This window comes from Crocodylus porosus, unplaced genomic scaffold (assembly GCF_001723895.1).
Source record: "Crocodylus porosus isolate Cpor-Errol unplaced genomic scaffold, CroPor_comp1, whole genome shotgun sequence".
In the NCBI taxonomy this organism is placed as follows: Eukaryota; Metazoa; Chordata; order Crocodylia; family Crocodylidae; genus Crocodylus; species Crocodylus porosus.
In genome coordinates, this window is record NW_017728936.1 from 9,083,214 (window position 1) to 9,101,728 (window position 18,515).

Genomic DNA, 18,515 nt, shown 5'->3' on the forward strand with positions numbered 1-18,515 from the left:
CCCTGGGTGCAATAAAGCTGGCCCTAAGTGTGAATACTTCGCTGTCCCAGGGTAATGTGCAGAGCACGCGCTGGGTGGCTGGCTCAGTGGTTTCACTTCATGTCAGCCCAGTTCTGAAGTGCAAAAGCGTTTGTGCCGTTGGCTTAATACAAGATTGCCGCTCGTCCGAGTGGTGGCAGAGAATGACCTCTGATGCCTCCCCCTTTCTGTGCTGCTCTTAGCTCCAAGAAGTAATTTTCTTCGTGCAATGCGCTTTGCAGATGCCACTTCAAAATCTATTATCCACCTCTTCTGTTGAGCAGGCACATATTTAGATACTTTAACAGATATATATTCTAATCGGGTTAAACTACAGTGGCACCCAGATCTTTTATTTACATAGGGAAGGATCCTTTTTGGAAACCGGGTGTTAATTTATCCAGTGGCACTCAGTTGCACTTTTGACTCCTGCACAGTAAAAATCTGCTTTGCCACTACAGAGGTTACAAGGAATCATGTCTGATATCTCTAGGACACGTGACTTTACATGGTAGGGGGCCTCTGAAAGCAGTTGTCCAGTGCGTCTCAACAGTCCTGATGACCTTTGTGAAAGTTGCTTTGCATATGCAACAGCCACTCTTGCAACATAATTAACTTGCTCAATTTTTTTTTTTTAATGTTTTTAGTCTCTAAATACCCAAAGGCATTGGGGGCCATTATCTACTAATTAGCTCTAACATTTCAGTATAAGGAAATGGGCTGTGATGGTTTATTAAAGCCTTGCAGCACCCGCTAATGCTCCTTCTTGCACGCCTGAAACTTGGAATGAAACGTGGAGGATTGGCTGGCTCGGGGGGTTGGTAACGCAATACCGAGTTTTCTACGCCAAGGTGGCAGAAAGTTTGCCATCAGCTGACAGCTGCTGAGCAGCCTGTGAAATACGTAGTTGCGCTCAGTCCTCTTCCTGACAGAGAGGTGCCACAAATCAAACCTCACAGCTGCGACCAGCTGGTCCTGGAGCAGCAACAGTCTTGGATGGGTCTGAGGCTTGAATGAGCCACAATCAGACTCTTCTCCTTTAAAGGGTGCTCTCTCCCATCAGGGTTGACATAGCAGGGACCTGCCCTGATTTATGCTAAGCCAATTTGGTAGAGACCTGATCCTGCACTTCCTTGTGCACAGACAGGCTGCTCTCGCCACTCAACATTAATGGCACCATTTCAGTTTGCATGTCAGACTCTGAACACGAGCCCGGTGTCCCTGCCTTTTTCTTCTCTTCGGAGAAATATTTGCTCCCAGGCTGAGAAACTAAAGGCCAAATAGGAGTCCCAAATACTTTTTTGCCCAAATGTAAACCCTCTCCAAAACAGCAGTCCGCACAGCGGTGGGAACCAGACTGCAGCAGCAAGAGAGACATCACTCTTCTAATCAGCTGCCAAATCCAGCGAAGGGGTCTGGCTGCTGGTGGTGCTGATCTTCTGTTAATGGCTAACGAAGCCAATAGAAGCAGCGAGTGATCATCAGCCTTGAAAATTAGACCCACACGAAGCAGCCACTTCAGGATATGCCACTGAAATCTCTTTGAGGAAAAAGAGGAAGGAGATAATTTTTTTTAAATCATATGTTGCCCTAATTTTTAGGAGGCTGCTTCATCCGAGAAACACCCGCCCACTTTAGAGATGGATAAACCGAGGCAGCGGGTGGCAGTGGCAGTGGCAGTGGTGGTGATGTATGATCCCTATTAGGAGCCCTGGTCTGGGCTAGAGAGGCTCTTTGTACAGGGCGTACAGGAAAATTAAAACCGGCCTTGTCCAAGACTGTTGCAGTCTGTGAATGCGACGAGTAACAACAATTAGCTACAGAAACCAGTGGGAAAGCACAAATGAGACAATAGTGGACACGGGACTGGTGGTAAAGTGAATTGGTCAATATTTCATTCTGGGTTTTCTTGGGGAATTGAATTCCCAAGTCCAGCTCTTTCCCCTTTCTTCGAGCTTAAGTCATTGAGAAGCAAAGGAAGCCTATTTGCAACAGCTACATTCCTGCCTTGAATTTGAATAACTTAGGCTTAAGCTGAAATTGATTCTGTCATGGGCCTGTTAGAATTATTATCCTACTCCAAAGCCACCTTGTTCTTCCAGTGTTTCTCCCAGGAATATTGCACATGAATCACGCGGTCTGTAACAGTCTTTGTTAAGGACATCTGAGAGGAGAGAAGGGTTTCACATGATTTATTGGTTGCCTTATTAGGATCATGTATTCATTATGGTGTATGAGATGCATTTTATAAACAGCTGTGCTGCACGGGTCAAACATAAGGGTTGCATTTTCACTTGGGGTTCTTGCAGATATTTCCAGAGCTGTAAAGGACAATGGAGAAGCAGTAAGTGATCCCCTTTAGCGGGTGTAATTTTCTGCACGTGCGGCTTTTGCACCATACTCACTAGAAAATGTTTTATGCTCTGAAGGGCAAACTCAGTGTATTTGTTACTACAGGGCTGATTTCTTAAGAAAGCTTAATTCATATTTTCTCCAGAGTCTTTCCCATTCCAAGAGTCCTTTCCTCTGGGCGGCTCAGTCAAGAGCCCACGTCCTCTCTGTCTAAGGGGCCACTCTCTTATGCTGGCGACAAGTTGCCTCCTGTACTGAGTCAGTAGGGCCTTCTTACTTCTTTACTTTATGAGTCCCATTAATGCAGTAGCTGTAGTCTGTTTAATGTACTTATCCTCTCAGAGTCCTCTGGAGCAAGGCAATGCTATTATGCCCATTTTAAAGACAGGAACCTGAGGCACAGGGTTTGATTGACCTGGCCACAGTCACCCTTGCTCTGTGGCAGAACAGAAAACTGAACTCAGGTCTCCTGGCTGCCCTAACCACTGGCCCATCCTTCCCCCTGCCCAGTGAAACACTTGCTGATGAAAGAGGGCAGGGGAACTTCAGGTAAATGCTGACAGCCATTCACTACTGCTCCCTGGTTCTGCAAACCCCGAAGATCCTTAGCTGCTCGCCTGGTTTGTCCTCACTGCGTTGTCCAAAGTATATTTTCTCCCATTGCTGGAAAGAGCTTTCGGGTCTTTCTCAGCATAATCTCTCCATCTTCTCAGCGATCAAACGCCACCAGAACTGCCTTTCAGGAGGCATTTAGCTGGTCTGTCTTCCGTCATCCAAACCAGATGTCCCACCACTAAACATGTACCCCTTCAGAGGCAAATATTACAGGGTTGTTGGTTATAGCCATGTTGGTCTAAGGTCATAGGCAGGCAAGGGTCTTTGGGTCTTTGGGTAGATGTGGTATCTTTTACTGGACCAACTGACTAGTTGGAAAAAAGGTCTTTGCAAGTTTTCAGGCACAAGCACCCTTCTTTGGGTGCCTATGCCTGAAGAAGGGTGCTTGTGCCTGACAGCTTGCAAAGACGCACATTATCCACGTTAGAGGCAAGCAATTAGCTTAAGAAGTCAACGTGCTAGCGAAAGCCAACTCTTCTATTTGTGAGTTAACATCTCGTCAGCTGAGGGGAGGTGTGAGTTTACAAGCCTGAGTTCACAGTAAAACGATGAACCACTTTCTCCTCTTTCAGCCTGTAAAGCTGTTCCTCTGAAAAAGGTCAGCACCTCTCCACCTCTGGCTTCCCCTTCATAAAATATGAAACCCTCTTAATAATTAAGCAGGTTTTCCACACACTTAGCTACTTAGACGTGTACTGTGCCAGCCACAAATAACAAACAGTAATGTTACACTGCAGGGGACTCTCCCAAGATGCTCAGATTACCAAATCATTGCAGTCTATCAGGCCACAGACATGTTTCTTGGAACCCGTCCATCAAGGTTGCTCTGTAAATCTTGCATTGTGTTCTCTGGATTGCTTGCTTCATTATGCCGGCTTTGTAGGGCCCTCTGGGCAATAAAGGAAAGACGTATGGGATCCTGAAAGAGTCTGGCAATGGGGCAGAGTTCAGGGGTGCTTTTGGAGAGGGATTTTCAAGAGTTTTTGGGAAGGTGCGGTTGATCAAAGCATCCATACTTTGTTGGTATTGCCCATCACTTGGAAGACTGCTATGGATAGAGCAGAATGAGGAGCTAAGGGAACCGTCCCCCCCAGATTACCAGCTCTGTGGATCTGCCCCCGACAGCACATGCACTAAAACACAAGTTTTCAGCATTGCCAGCTCCTGTGATTTTTATAGCTAGTCCCTTGATATTTAGTGGGTTTCCTAAATCTCCCAGCTGTTGAAAGCAAGAGATTACAGGAAAAGCCCAGCTTCCATTAACAAAAATAAAGGCAACTTTCCAGCCCTGGTGGCTGCACTGAAAAGCCATCAGTGTTCCCAGGAGGCTCAGAAACCAGGTGGCAAATAAAGAGAGATTTAATCATAATTTTTTTAAATGTCATGATTTTTTTTTTTTAGTATCGTTTTGGGGTTGTTGGAGTTGGCAACGTTATATCCGACATGTGCCACATCGGGCATTACAACTCTCGTATCTCAATCACAGCACTTTGTAGCCATCACTGATAAAATTGTTAAGCCTAGAAAACAGTCCAACAGGCGTCTCTTTCTCACCACTTAGGCTGCTTGGAAAACCAAAAGTCCATTGTGCAGAAAATCCCAGCATTTTGAAATGTGTTTTCTTTTGGACCAAAAGTTGGAAATATGAAATATCCCAGAATGGGCATTGCAAAAAATTAAAATAAAAACTTGGGTTGGAAATGCCCAGCTGTTTTAATTTGTGAATTTCAGATTGTTTCATTAATGTCACGGTGTCGTATGTAAATATGTTCTGCGTAAGAGCTGAATGTAATATCAAAGTCCAAACGAAGCGGTAAACTTGAAATTAAACAGCGTGCCGTCATCAGAATGAGACGGTCGACTGTATTCTGAAAATTCTCCATCCGAAAACATCCCGTTGAAAATATACTGACCATCTGCACCCTTCGTCAGGCATAGGCACCCAAAGAAGTGTGCTTGTGCCCAAAAGCTTGCAAAGGCCTTTTTTCCAACTACTCAGTTGCTCCAATAAAAGATATCACATCTACGCAGTGAACCTTGCCTGCCTATGACCTTAGGGCTGGAAACACAGCAGCACTGAACTACGTATAAAGAGGAGACGCAGGAGCCTATCTTTGAACTCCTTCCACCCCAAGATACTTCCACTCGTGCATTAGAAGCACCAGTTAAAGGGACAAGCATCTGTGTCCAGTGGATGGGAGGACATTGAGGTCTTCTGCCAAAATGGAGAGTTCATTTAATAGGCTAGCAGGGGGCAGTCAGCCTTTCTGTACCTGCCCAAGTACCACCCTGCCTCAGCTTCTGCCTTCTGCACCTGTGCTGTAAGGTTCACTTATGGGATGGGAGAGAGAAAGAAAACAAATGCAGCCCCCCCGGACTTCCCCTGTCCCACTCAGTGTGGCTGAATGACTCGTGCATTTTCTTTTCTTCTTCCCATTTTTTAATGTGGTTGTACTTCTGTTGCCACTGCCAGTCCCAGCAGCAGGAATTTCTGGCTCTGACTCTAATCCCATAATCCTTTACAGCTGGAGGGGAACTGCATCTTGGAGGAGTTCACCTCCAGCTACCCCTGTACATCAGGCACTGCGTTTTGAAACAATGCTGACTTTTTCAAGTCTTGAACCTGTTCCAGGGCTAAATGAATGAGACAACAGCCTTGGAGGTGCTCAGGTCAAGGGCTCTGTAGAAAGGCAAATGCTTATCATCATTATTAAAAAGCACAAGTGCTCTTGCATTAGGATGGGTGAGCAAATGGTGGCTGCTTCTGCTAAAATGTCTAACTTGCTGGTCAGTTCCTCCCCACCTCCAAAACCGAAAACCCTTTTATTTTTCAGTTTTTGGTTTTTTGATGGAAAAAACCTGAGGATTTTCAAGATGTCTCCCTGCTTTTTTGTGCAAATTTTTGCATGGTCAAAGTCTCAATTTTCCCCTGGAAAAAAAGTTTTGATGGAAAAATATGTAACTAGCGCTATGCATTGTCAGTATAATAGAATTGCCAGCAGCTAATTGCAAAAAAAAAACTACCAGCGAAGAACTGCTATTTTATGTTGAGCCTCTGATCCATCAAGCCAGGGGTTCTGCCTCTGGCAGTTGCTACACTATACGATCCAGAACATATCAGGCCAGCTCTGCAATAGGTGTGGGGAAAAAATCCCTTCCTAATTCCTGCTCCGATACCCTGTATCCTCAATCAGGTACGATCCTAAGCTTCATAAATACCTTTGAATCAAACTCCAGAGCTTAAAGGGGAAGAAGAAGGTGCTTAAATATTTGTCACCTGCTTGATTTTTAAAGTCAATCACTTCTTCAGTTTTGTTACTGGGAACCACCAAATACCTCTTGAAAATCATTCAGCTCCTGCATGCACACAAGGGCAGCTCTGTAGCTGAGTTAATGTTCTCGCCACATAACTGAGTATGCTTTCAGTCTGGAATTTCTCCTTATATATTCATTCCCAAGGGAGCCTTCAGTGAGGGGCCTAGTGTTTCTGAGCATTCATTTGCTTTACACAGTTGCTTTCTGCAGTCTCAGTAACTATCCTCCGAGTATCTTGTATCAAATGCAAACTATATTTATGAAAAAGGCGATCTTTAGCTAATGAGGACTTGCCAAAGAATAAAAAATACAGCTCAGGAATGGAAGTGAAGAAGAATTAGCATGTGAATTTCGGTTTCACAGAGAAGCATTGTGACCTGACCAACTGGAACACACACACACGCACACAATCAGTGTGACACAATCCATTTATGCTAAAAGGTGCATTCAAACCATAATGCTATAAATCCTCATCAGTATAAAGTGCATCAGGATTGTCAGTGGGTCTTTATAGGAATACACTCAATTATAGTGGAGATATAATTAAATCAGAGCCAGAGAAATAGATAGCTCAGAGCATGAACAATGGATATTTAATCTGTACCCACAAGGGAAATCCAGCTCAGATCAGTAGTGATGATCACTCAGGGGTTGCTACTGCCAGAGTGATGCTGTGATCTGACTTGATGATCTCAGCCCAGCTTCTCCCTGACACGCAACCAGATGACAACCCTGCTATTCTACGGTTCCTGCGCACAACCTTATGGTGGACATTTTCACGCCTGCCAGATACTGGAAATTGCCTCTTCCAGCATTTGCTTGCCAGAATTGGGCCTCAGGCATGAAAACTGAACTCAGAGAGAGAGTCCCCTGTAAGGCAGGGTTGGCCTGATCCTGCTCGTGGCTAGTTCTGTGAATCCAAAGAGGACTTGCCTGCAGGTGGTGTTTTGGCATTATTTGGCCATTGATTTAGTGATATATATCCATGTGGGAAGGGTATGAATTGAGAGGACCTGGTTGATACCTGTTTGTCCTGCCAAAGCCTACCGTACAATGCTGAATAGCCAAGGAGAGCCTGTTACGAGGCAGTGCACACGGGCTTAAGAGGCAGCGGCTGTGGGAATGGTGCTACATCTTGAATTACCGTGGCAGATGAAAGTAGACCTCCTGAGGCTGTGTGCCAGCCACCCTCTTGCCCAACACAACAGGGATTGAACTTGATGACTTTTGGGATGAAAACATGAGTTGCTACAGCTGAAAGTGGGGGTATACTGCTCCGCGCCCGGCCGCTGGGGATACACTGACCCAGAAAGGTTGAAAACCCTTGGGATAGACTGACAGAGGAAAAAATGAGTGACATTTTATTTCCTTGAAGACATTTCAAATTAAAAATAATTTTGATCAGGCCTGTTGTTCACAGAGCACAAGGAGGAGGCGTCCCCATTTGGTTCAAGTTGCATGGCAGGAAAGTAACAACTGTGAAAGCCCAGATTCAGCAGAGATTTGTTGGCCAATCTCCTTGCAATGCATTGGCTTTTCCATATATCTACCACCCAGGAGGGCTGCGACGGGGGCATATCCTGGCATGTTTCCCTTACCGAGGGCTTCGTTGTTTGTCAGGCAAACCTCTGCGGGAATATCGAGACGGTTTTTTAGCAACTCCCATGCTGAATCGAACGACAGCCTGCTCCTCTCTTCTTTCCTTATTACATCATATGGTAACTTTTCATTGCTGTCACATGAAGCTGGCATGCTAACAACCGGGCAATAGTGTGTGAAAGAGGATCGCTCTTGCTGTTCTAGATTGTTTGAGCCAAATTGTCATCAACTAAGCGTCCCAAAGGCTGCCCTCACTTGCTAGTGAATAACATCCCAGGAACTTTTTCTTCCTGCATCGAGCATTGTTAAGGCATGCTGTGTGTTTAACTCTTTGGGGGGCGGGATGGAGAAGCCTTTCTTCTAATGTATTTCCTCTAGCATTGTGGGGATCCCACGCTGCAGGGGCTTCGCTCTGATCTCCTCGCGATGGCATCAGCTGACACACCGCTGGAAGTGTGAAAAGCTGCCATCTAGCACAACTGGAAGAAGGGAGTTTAAAATATTCTTCTCCAGGAAATACCAGCTCTGATTGCCACCCTGTGACTGAACTAGCCTTGAGCTTCCCAACGGGGAAAAAGGAGAAAAAAGTATCCAGGGTTAGGTCTTTGCTGCTTAGACTAACTGATGTGATCCTTCACCCCTTGCCCTGGTGAGTCATTGCAGTGGGGAATAGAGTAGGGGTAGCCTTGATGACTTCAATGTGATTGCTTCTGCTGGGCAGGATTATTCCCACACCAGCCAAGCTGGCAGGATCTCTTCCTCAACTCTCACCGCCTAAACCCTCTCATACAAAGAACACGTCATGAAGACAAAAGCAAAGGTGAGCGCTTGGAACAACAATTTATATAAGCTGACCAACTCGACACAGGGAGCTAGCCCTTCGACCAAGCGAACCACTGCTTTGACTCGCAGCTTCTTCTCTGTTGAGTGTGCATGCTCTGTCTGGAGGAGATCCATCCATGCTAAGTGCCTCGACCTCGTTCTGAATGCGTCGTAGGATGCATCATAGGACGTCTGAAGCCTGCCAGCCTGAACAGTGAGCACCTGCTGCCTGGCATCACTCTGCCTGGCATCAAAAAAGCAATGGCCAGCAGGACAGTACGATCAAGACAAACTGAAGATGTGAGACGTCCACTATACGACCATCCTGCCGCGCACTAACGTCTGAAGTCATGCAGGAGTTTCCTCTCCAGCACCCAACCTCTGGATGGCAGGCCCGAGGAGACATGACTACAGATGTGGAACGAGAGGCTGAAGAAAACAACTGACAATGGAAAAACGGGCATTCGAGCAGCCGAGTCCTTACCACCATGTGCTGATGAGCCGTGGCAAAGGTGGCACTGTCGCAACTGTCCAGAGCTGGATGCCCCAAGGACCTGATGAAGTGGGGCTATACCGTTGGTCCAACCACCGGCGACTGTGGAGCACAGCCTCCGACTACGCCCACCTGCTGCAGTGCCCGCTGCTTGATGTCATGCGGTCAAGGAAAGACCTTGCAAAACACAACGAGCGAGCACAAGCCTGTGTACCAAAAATGGTCAAATGTGGTATAGAGGCAGGTTTTTATTTGGTGCCTCTTCAGTCACAAAATGGAGAAAGAAGAAGAGAATGGTGCTGCACTGTGGGGTGTAGTTATCCTCCCCGGCAGCCCCTCTGTGTAGCAGTGAGCTGGCTGAGCCTTGTCTCTGGCGTCCCTACCTACCCCAGGACCATTGATGACAAAAAGCCCTGCTCGCTTGCTCGATGGCTTGCAGCACTTTTATGCTTGCAAGTGGCTGGAGTGCCCCTTCCGGCATCGCTCTGAGACTCTGCAAAGATAAGGAGCCTGGGCATGGTTATAGGCCACCTACTCGAGCTCTCTGCTCTTCCTAATTGCTGATTCTTGATGTACGAGTGGGAGCCAATGGGTGGGCCTTATTTTGTCAGGGCTGGTCCCTGACAAAGTTAAAAGTTAGGCTGTGTAGCCATGACCCAAATGGCCATCGATAACGAGTTCCCTTTCAAGGCCCTATCCTTGGGCAGATATTTATGTTGACTTAGTTTGGAAGTAAGCTGAAGGGAATTGGATGTTTGATTCCCAACAGTCCTAGCCCTCTCTGGTTGCAGTTTTGCTAGCAGCACATGCAGAAATCCCAGCAAAGGCACTTTTCCTGCTACAGTCTTTCCAACCTGACTGCTGCCAACAACTCTTGGACACCTTGCAAGTACCCTTGTTGCTGCCAGATCCTTTCAGGGCCTGCTTGCTGACATTGCTATCCTGGATGCTTTTATCTCCTTCCTTGCAATTTTGCAAATGATTTCTCTAGACGGGCCCAATCAAAATAAATCAGTAGTCTACAGGCAACAGGGGAGCAGTGACACCTGTCTAGGTATATGGCTCCCAAGAGGTTGATCTCTGAAGAATGATGCTCAGAAACAAGGCAATCACTTATGTAATCAATGTACCCCAAGGCCTGTTGGGCACCATAAATGCTGCCTGTGGTTTCCATTAGCGGCTTTGTACAAAAAAAAAAATAGTCCTCAAATGTCCATTCATAGACTGGAAAAAATTAAGGCCAGAATAATAGCAGTCAAAGTTTGGACTCTTCATTCCTGTTTCATTGTTTTTGCTTCGTCCCCTTGTTTGCTATCTCATTTGCATTCAGGCCTGGAGTGGGGGGTGCAGCGTAATATAATGAACTGAAATCAATCTCAGCTAGCTCTGTCTCCAGCAGGGTAGCCTGACCTAATCTCATCGGCCGTGCGCTCAGCTCTGCTGCTAGGCACAGAATCGCATATAAACAGGGCCTGAGAGCGCAAGAAGCCGCTTCATGGCAATGCCTCTCAGTGCAGCTGCCAGCACTGCTGCTGTCCTCTGCATAAGGTCCTTCTAAGAACAGTCCTTTATTCATTTTGCAGTTCCAACTGCAAAGAGCTTCACAGTGCCCAGACCAGGCTCCCCATCTAGGAAGCTCTACCTTTAAAGATACAGGCTCCAACACCAGGTCAGCTGCCTAGAAAAAAAGAAAGGAGTGGCTAGGCTGCAGGGAGGCAAAAATGGGAAATGCCCACTACATCCCAACATGTCCCCTTGCTTGCATGATATAAACAGCTTGCAGATCCTGGTTTTCCCTGGGGGTGGAACTGCCTGTTTCCCAGGCTGCTAAGGCAGGGCCTTGATCTGGAAGAAGAGCACCGAGCTTGACATTTTTCCTGGCTCCCCGCTATCTCTTGCTCTAGTTCTCCAACCAGCTGGCAGTTTGAAAGCCCGGTCCCACACAATCTTTGCACACTTGGAAAGTGGAAGGATGGGTGGAGGTCATTCTAGATGCTTGTGGTGCATCCTCCTCAGCCTGAAAACCTATGAACCCATCCATGAAGGTCTTTGAGTTTTAAGTGGTGCATTTCTTTTGCACGCGTTACAATATGGAAAAGGAGAATATGGGAGGATGGAAAGGCAGGGTTTGTTTGTTTGTTTTTGGGGGGGGGACACTGGGCTAGGACTCAGGGGATTTGAGTTCAGTTACTAGCTCTACTGCAGAGTATATGGCTATGGGCAAAGTATTTACTCTCCCTGGGCTTCAGTTGTGAGGATCTCATGTGCTGCAGTGCAATGGGGCATATAAGGCACCTGAATGAATAGCCAGGGGCCCTAGTGTCATGGCAGAGCGTGAAACAAGTGTCGACAGTTGTTTTGTTCTCTTGGAGCGTGTTATTGCCCTTGTCCCACACATGCCTTTATAGTGCTATTGCCATGAAATTCCTGTGGGCTAGATCTCAGCATGGGAGCTGTAGTCTTTGTTTTAGGAGACGAAGAAGTAATTTTTGCCAATTAATTTCCTAACCCCGTGTATCAGGACGCTTGGTGCTCCTGCTGCTTGAAGGGAAGGCAGGCTGCCTGTGAAGCAGGCTGCAGGTGTGCCGGGGGCAATCCGAAGTCACATGGGCTGCAAGGGCTGGGCTGTCAGGATATAAACCCCGAGCTGGAGTTGAGCAGAGAGTCGAGCCCTGAGAGCTGCAGGGAGAGGAGCTCCTGGGTAACCTCGGAGCCGGGGTAAGCACCTGGTGGTTCGTGGAAGGGACTAAGGGTAGGTAGGGAGGTCTCCGCTGGTCCAGGGAGAGAGGGGCCAGAGGGTAGGACCAAGGTACCCATACGTCTCACTGTCCTAGGAGCAGGGCCAGGGCTCAAGAAGGGCCACAGCTGGAGACTGGCAGGGCTGGAGAGCCCATGGGTCTGGGCTGGCCCAGGAGTGGGGCAGAGTCTAAGGGGAAGGATTGAAGGCCAAGATGGGGGGGACAAGAGTGACAAAAGGCCAGAGAGGAGCTGATGTGATGGGCCCATAGGGGCGGTTATGATTGATTAGGATGTGTGACACCTCGAAGGCGTGGGCGTGGGTGCTGGGGAGGATGGAGCCCACATAATTAGCCTTTAAGGCGATGAGCAGTGACACCAGCACTCGTAAGAAGATCTGACTTGCGAAGCCGTGGGGCAGCCTCCCTTTGCTGAAAGCATCAGTTCATCCAGGCCAGTGGAAGGAGAGGTTGCCCAAAAGAGAAGGAAGCTGACACAGGGTTCAAGGGGCATCCCAGCCACCCCTGGAGTCGGACCTTCTTACCCCCCCCACCCTCCAATGAAGTCCCGGGAGAATTGTTGTATACCTACTTTATCACTAAATAAGGGTGTAGAAGTGTGACAATCAAATGAAGCTGGTTCTTTATAGCCTTTCCCCACAAAGATTAAGGACTAGTCACTAGCATTAGTAGTGCATTTCATGTTCCTCGCTCGTGGTGGCGTCCTTCAGATCTCTGCTTAACTGCAACTTGGCTAAGAGATGAATTTAGAGGCAGACGCACCCGCCCAGTCTTGGCTGTCCTAGAGCGTGAATACATCTTTATAAGCTTAAGTTTTGTAAAGCTGAGTTCTCCGTTTGTGGCAGGCGCGAGCGAGGTTACTAGAAGCCTGAGAGCAACGGGTTTGGAAATAAGGACAAAAGCTTATTTTTTGCAGCTCTTGGGCACCTTCCAGATTTCAGCTGCTTGCCAAGAGCTTACAATTCATTGCAAAGATCCAGACATTTATGTCAGAAGTTGTCTCTTCACCAGACTGTCTATCTTCTACTGCTTCACTTAAAGCCAGACATGGCTATTGCCGTTCTTTATGAGAGGCATTTTCAGTGTACAGAAAACAGCTGATGATGCCCCTCAAATTGTAAATACCTTTCTTCACGTGACAATATGCAGTATCCAAAACCGAATTCAAAAGATGGATGTTGTGTAGTTCTTCTCTGGATTATGTACCAATTAATCTCAGGCCTTCATAAAGCATATCCCTGCAAAGCACAAGCCTGCACAGCCAGCATTTCAGTATTGCCTTCAGGTTTGGTTTCTGTGGGTCCCCTTAGGCTTCAGTTGTCAGCATTTGAAACTAAAGCTTCACGGCCTTTTGAAACTTGGCACCCAGATACGTGAATCGGGTTGGTCATGTGTTGGTGCATTAATGCCCAAACCTGTGGCGAGGCTCCAAAAAAAGAATAAATACTCTGAGCCACGTCTGAGAAGCAACAGGGCTGTGACTTCGTCTCCCGAAGTTTTGGTGCATGTGAGATTCAGAGAATATGCGGTGCATGGGCTAAAAGGATTCCCTTTCAAAGAGGTCCCGCTTCTCTTTTGAACGCTTCTGCCTTTACCTTTCATTTGAGCCCCATTTTGTAGCGTGGACCCCTTGTATTTTTGACGATTCAAGGACAGTTTCTACCATTCCAGTGCCGGAGGGATCTGTCACATGCAGAAATCCACCCAGATATTCTTTGGTAGCTGTGCTGGTTTCTCTCTCTCTTGCTTCATTTCCCCCAAATAATTGAACAATCATTGTCATCTGCTTTTCTTTACTCACATCTTTGGTGCACTTTGCTATAAAGAATAACACCTGACAGCTTTCTGGATTATTTTCCAAAGAATCCAAATACTTTTGCTGGTCCTGTTTTCTGCCCAGGTGATGATCATGACTTTTCTTTGTTAGAGATGTTCTTTCAGAAGGTCGTTTTCCCCCCCACAAGAAACTTTACAAAATGGGAATTTTTCTATAGTGGGATGAATAGTCTGTTGAAACCCATGGGAAGCTGTTTTCTAGTCCGTGCAGTATTATCCAATGAGAGAGCCCTTTTAAACAGCTTTCTAGTGTTTTTAGCAGAGAATTAATTTGGCAGGGGTTTTCTGTATCAGTCGTACAATCTTGTGTCAGTTTAATTTTCTAAGTCTCTCCGCAGACGATAGCTGTGCTTAGGATCTGCTGATTTTTCTCATGTTTCTCCAGGATGCTCAATGTGTTTTTCCAATCTCAGACACTATTCTTGGCTAAAGCAAAATCTCTGGAGTTAAACAACTTGCATCAGAAGCAATAAATAGAATCAGATGAAGCTGGATATTGCTGTACGCATTCTCCATTTGAAAAATGGAAAGCTGAAAACTTTCTTCCATTATTATCCAAAGGAAAATCCATACACTTTGTTTGCACTGGCTCATCATTTGCAAAGAAAAGGCAAAGTCTGCCTCTGATTACTAACCATTTGGCAGGGGCTTGCAGAAGCATCAGTGCTCAGACCTTTCACCTCTGTGGTCCTTCAATAACCATGCAAATGTATCAAGTCATTTATTGCTCAAAGGTATATCCACCGATGGAGCTGCCTCGCCGGTGACATTTCCTCCTTGTTCTCTTCTTTCAGGACTGTCAAAAAATAAAACATGCTTCCCTAAAGGTTTTTTTTTTGCAAACCTAGGAACACTGATTTTGTTTGGGTGAACATGCACAACTAGATTTTGATACCTTGGTTGGAAACGAGCTGGTTGATTGCAGAAATCTGAAGCGCTTGACCATGTCTTTCAGCTTTTCTTCAATATTCAGCTCTGGAAAGCTGTTTCATAACAGACTGTCATTCACAATTTTAGTTTCACCTGTTACACTTGTACACAGTTGCTTGAAACCACTCACTGACTCTGTGCATCCGCAAATACGAGCCAATCTAGGAAACTCGAAACACCCAAGTGCAGACTGACTCATCCAACTCGATGCGCACAGTCTGCCGTCTGCTGTTGTCCAACAGTAAGTTCTACAACATTGCCAAACTGCCAGTTTTAGCAGAAAACAATTATTGCTGGTAAAGCACACATGCTTCACATTTGTAAATTTGCTGTTTTGCCAGGCCTAATTTCTTATTACGGTATTATTTTTGTCTCCCCTTAAGGCCATGCCAAGGCAGCCCCACCCTATGTGCTGGGCAACGGTGGTGGGAAAGCATCACAAAAAAGAGCTGCCACATCAGATCCCTCTCCCTGGCCACTGTCTGCACATCGTATCGCGTGCTATTTTTGCGGCTGAATGGAAAGGTCAAGCAGACCTTTACTGTTCACAGTGAATTCTGAATAAGCTAGTGACATATTTCATTATTTGCTCTTTTGTCTTGTAACTGGCCAGAATAACATCTCTTCATCTTAACCAAGTAATCTGCCAAGAAATATAGTCCCTGCTGGATCTGAGAGGAGGGGGAAAAAACCCCCACCCACCTCCACAGCTACACTAGTGGATATTTGAGAATGTACTTGGAGATACTTCACAGGGAATGTTAATTAAAAATGCCAGCTATTAAATATACACTTGCATAACTTGCAAGCAAACCGAGTGTGTGATCTTCGAGGTAAAAAACATCTTTTTTGGTCCCGTTTATTAACAGTATTTAGCCCAGCAGCGCCCTGATCTTTCATTGGGACTTGTAATAAAAACATGTATGCGTGTGCACCAGTACACCGTGTGTGCGACTGCGTGGAGGGGCATTGCACAGGTATACCTTTTGTTAGCTATTCCGCCCAAGGAATATAATTATTAACACGTTTGCTCTTTCCACCTCCTGCCAGGCAAGTATCTTTGAATTCTGCTTTATGGATAGAAAAAAAGAGTTGCAGATGGGGAAAGTAACTTGCCCGTGGTCATGAAGTGAGTCAGTGTAAGAGATGTCTAGAACCGGAGCTCCCTTGGTCTCTGCTGAGAACGCCAAGCAAGGGACTAATTAGAGCTTGAAAATGAACCTTAATTATCTAGACAGTCACTATGGATATAGCAGCATCTATCTTACAGGAGTGCCGAGTCCTGTGAGCAACTTCTGGCAGCACTGACAATTCAGATGGAAAATGGGAATTTTAATAGGGCACGGAAGAGCTAGTCCGGTTGTGTGCGCTGGATGGTGGCTTGAATCATTTTGTCTCTTTTTAGAAGGCAAATTAGCTCTGATGTCTTTCTTGACAGGCGATCACAGAAATACTGCTCAGTGCCATCTGATTAAACAGTAGGTGACTGTGCGCTAAATACACATGGTAATTTCCTCCGATTAATTTCTCCAGTTTCTGCTTAGAAGTTGGTTAGCACTTGGCTCTTAATGCTGAGGCGACGATTGGTTTAACCAAATGTACCGGGGGAGCATTAGGTTGCTTTTCCCCTTTTGTCTTGCCATCCTTTTATCCAGTCATCCAGGTCGGTCCCCAAGAAGAGTAAAAGGGGCCAAATTCACACTGGGCTCTTGACTTCACTGAAGTTTCACCCACTTACTCTACATTCAAATTTAGCCACAAAGCTTGCCATACTGTCCGCCCACCAGGCCTAGTTGCCTGCAATAGTTTGTACAGTGTCCTCTGCCAGACCTGGGTGTGAAATAATATGGTATAAGGACAGGAGACGGTTTACGGTGAAGCTTGAAGGCCCTGCGAACGCCATCTCTACCCTCCCTGTTCCTCTCATCAACTACTCCACTTGTCTGGTTTCTTCTTCTTTTTTTTTTACTGACAATCTTTCATGTTAGGCATTGCATCCTGCTTGCCCCGTCCTGCTCTCTGGCTCGGGTAATGATAGGGCCCCCGTCAACAGCAGGAGGTCTCGCTTTAATGTCTTTGCCCTTGCAGCACTGGCTGAGGCAGGAGCAGTGACACATGGGCACTTTTTTGAGGACCAAAGATGCTGAAGGAGTTGCTCCATGTCTCCCAGAGCTCCCCATATCCTAAGCTAGTCCCCTAACCACTGCTCCATCTTCATTTCAAACTTCCCCCACATAACCTTCATGTTTCCAGAACTGCTGCGTGTCAGGTGTCTCCTACAATGCTCACACATTTCGCCTCTGTCGCACCTGCCTGTGGCTGAGCGTGAAGTCCATGCATTCACCTGACTTGCAAGCAGAAGTTGCACAGCACATGAAGCTGCTTGATACCCTGCAGTGTCCATTCTCAGGGACCCATGGCACATATCTTCTTTCTCTCTGCTGGATTTAGGCACAGAAGGAGGAGCCAAGACCTGGCGCAGGTAGAGGCTAGGAGGAGGTGGGGGCAATGGGGAGCTGGTTGTTGGAGAAGGAAAATGGAGTGGCTCCATGTTAAGTCACAGGTTGCTCAAGCCCCAGCCCAGACTCCCTGTCTTCCAGCCCTGCTGCAGTGAGAACCGGGGCCGCCAGCCTGCATTCCCAAGAAAACCCAGTTACCAAACCCCACATAGCACCCTCCCGCTGCTTCCAACACTTCGCCTTGGATAAGTAGGTAGGTGCTGGGATGTCTATTCCAGGTACCTTCCCCCACACTTTGACCCAAATACTCCCATGCCCATACTCCTTCTAGTCCATCGCCATGTACCCAGCCTCCCAGCTCTTCTCCTCCATCGCTCCTAAATACTCATCTTCTTTTTCCCCTTCCCTTTGCCTCGTAGCGGCCAAGCTTTGTGCAGCCCCGTGTCTTCTCTCCTCCTACCACTGCTTGGCAAAGGCCTTCTGGAAGTTTATAGCTCTATGCAAATTATTTACAGACATACAGATTAACTCAAATTAATTTGCATAAAACCTCACAGATGGAGCTGCACATCACTTGGCAGCTCTACTTCTCCTGTGGTGTCGGTGCCTATTTTTGAGTTCGATCTCTCATCGGGTTTGGCTGAGTGAGACTGCAAAGCCCATCTTGTGTTTGTAGGTGTTGAAGTGCCAGGCACACTTACAGTAGCTCCATCCAACCAGGAAGATGTTTCCCCCATAGAGAAACTCTCTCTCATTGTGAAGTTGAGTGCAAGGCCCATGTGGTGCTGGAGCAGCACATTGTGGTGAAAAATATCTGTTGAGAAGAGAAATAGTTTTGTGGCCATCGTCCCCAGGAGCTGAGTTTTAGTAGCTCATAGTGTCATGGTGTTGAACGAGGGACCCGAGACCCCACACATGGGTATGATCAAGGGTTGTTAATCCCCCGAGCCCTTCTGGGTGAAACGGGTGGGTGATTAATCTCTCTAACCAGCCCAAGCTAAAGAGCCCGGGGAGGACTAGCGAATAGGCCAATAAACAAATACAAATTCCAATTAAGAATCAAACGAATGGCGTATGAACAAACAACAACCGATCAACTACATACAGCAAGCAAGATACACCTCCGATGAAGCAACAACAATTAATAGCAACCAGGTACCAGAGGTAACAGGGAGCACTCACATGCTCTCCCCTCCTTGCAGCAGTGCTGCAGGCACCACTCGCACACGCGAGATCTTGGCCTTCACTCATATCCAGTCTGGACCACTACACAGTACTCTTTGGAGCACGCACGGAGTCCCGCACCGTCGGTGTTTCACA